The sequence below is a fragment of the Macrobrachium nipponense genome, chromosome 3 (assembly GCF_015104395.2).
Source record: "Macrobrachium nipponense isolate FS-2020 chromosome 3, ASM1510439v2, whole genome shotgun sequence".
NCBI lineage: Eukaryota > Metazoa > Arthropoda > Malacostraca > Decapoda > Palaemonidae > Macrobrachium > Macrobrachium nipponense.
Genome location: NC_087202.1, coordinates 85,686,194 through 85,688,693, shown reverse-complemented (window position 1 = coordinate 85,688,693; position 2,500 = coordinate 85,686,194).

Here is a 2,500-nt window from a genome sequence, read left to right as displayed (position 1 = left end):
CAAGAGGTGCCGTGTGAAATCTTGCATAACAAACATACAGTGAAATTACTCACAAATAATTACAATCTCGTAAAATAAAACAGGACACAACAGCATTGCCCCATTATTACTACTGTAATTATTATCATCAAAGCGTGGTGTCAAGTTGACAGTTGATCAAATAAGAGCTACTTTCGAGTTGACAGATGTAGCTACTTTTGCGTTGGCAGCCGTTGCTAGTATGTCCGACTTGGCAGCTGTAGCCACGTTCGAGTTGGCAACTGTAGCTACGTTCGAGTTGGCAACTGTAGTTACGTTCCAGTTGGCAACTGTAGCTACGTTCCAGTTGGTAGCTGTAGCTATTCGAGTTGACAGCTGTAGCTACTTTCGAGTTGGCAGTTGTAGCTACTTTCGCGTTGACAGCTGAAGCTACGTTGGAGCTGTAGCTATGTTCGAGACTATAGCTACTTTCCTGTCGACAGTTCCGAGTTGAAAGCAACAGCTACGCTCGAGTTGACAGCTGTAGCCACGTTCGAGTTGGCAGTGCAGTTGGTTGACGTAAGCATGAGCAATAACGGTAGCAACAACAGCAACCTTAATAACAGTACCAACAGCCAAAGGTACTGAAATGACAATGATTTTGCTTTTTACGCATCGCACTTGAAAATTATAACGAGCAACGACAGAACTTGGAGCAACAGTACTGCCTTTATTTATCTTTACCGAAGGATAAAACCCAACGGAAACTATAGCAGTAGTTATAATAGTAGTACTTTATTAGATCAGTAGGAAAATATTGAAGATATTAAGATATTAATTTTCAGTGACCAGAAAAAAAAAGTTTTCAGAATAGTCGGCCTGATTTTGGAGAGAGAGAGAGAGAGAGAGAGAGAGAGAGAGAGAGAGAGAGAGAGAGAGAGGGAAAAGAAAGTAAAGGAAACGAGAAGGAAGGAAGGAAGTAAGAAGCGGAACCCAGGAAGTGAATGCAGCCAATCCGACGGGAAAAGTTTTCGTGGGAAAGGATATTATAACCGAAAAGGCACAGCAGCGGCGCCTTTATATATCCATCCACGTAGCACCCATGGCTTGGACCATCGACGGACGCTCTCTCGTTTGTCACTTTTTTTTTATAATTGATTCCCCTTTTCTGCCGAGAGAAACCAGGTTCGCTGAACAGCAGCACCAATAGCCAGTAAATGTGCCATTGGAATATGGAGCAGTTTCCCTAAGGATGACGTGCAATTTGAATTTCAAAAATTCCACCAAAGATGCAATGCATTTCTACCCTAACGCTATTCTCCTTGTATTTTAATACATTTTTGCCTATTTATTAATCTTTTAATAAGATCTCTTCTTTCTGTAATTCCCTATACCTCGTCTTCCTTCTTCCTAATGAACACCTTAATATTCTTTGGAAGCTTGAATTTCAAGTCAATGTCTAAAACGTGGTATTTGTCAAACCGAATATATTATACAAAATGCAGTACAATGGTATTTGTCAAAAAGAATATATTATACATAAATCCCTAACTTGGCGTTTTAATAGCCAACTCAAGTACAGAAGAAAAGTCAGTAATAAGAAGAATAGAGAAACTTCTATACAAAAGTTAACATCTCCGAAAGTATTGAAGATAAAGGAAACTTTCTTTCGACAGATAAAACCTTATATCTTTAAATATCAGCCCATAAAAATGTATTTTCAAAATATCATAAATTGACATCTAAATGATGTTTTAATTACTGCATTAGAATTTTCTCTAAATTGATTTCAGCACCAAATTCGATTTTTTAAAATATCATAAATTGACATCTAAATGATGTTTTAATTACTGCATTAAAATTTTCTCTAAATCGGTGATTTCAGCCTAAATTCGACAGTTTTCTCGAATAGTAGGCTAACTTAAATTATGCCTTCTCACCTCCGTTATAAAAGAATCATTTCGCATTGTATCGTTTGTCACATTATTAGCACTTTGATGCTGGAAGACTTTTTTAAATGCAATTAATGATACAACGTTTAAGTAGCAGAGAGTTCCGAGGTACCTAGTTAACCCTATGATGGTTTGACTTGAACCTTCGCAAGTTATCGCCAATATTATTATTATTATTATTATTATTATTTTAATTATTATTGTTATTATTATTGTTGTTGTTGTTGTTGTTGAAATATTCAACACAAAATTGAGTACGTATAACAGACATAATTGTCTAACACTGAGATCGAACCCAGGACTGAACCCATATAACAAATAATGAACGGATGATTTACAAAATACCCCGAATAAAAACATACAAGGAAAATGGGTTTACAGAATAAAAGATAATACAAATGAATGAAATAAGCGAGCAGCCTCAATGTCTGCTGACTGAAACTAAGGCGGGGTGGGGGGGGGGATCTCGCCTTGCAAAGTCATTCTTTAAAATTCTCGTAGATCACGCACACCTGATTCATTCGGACAGAGAGAGAGAGCGGATTAGCAAGACGATTTGAAGAGAACACATTCGAAACACACTACGGGAG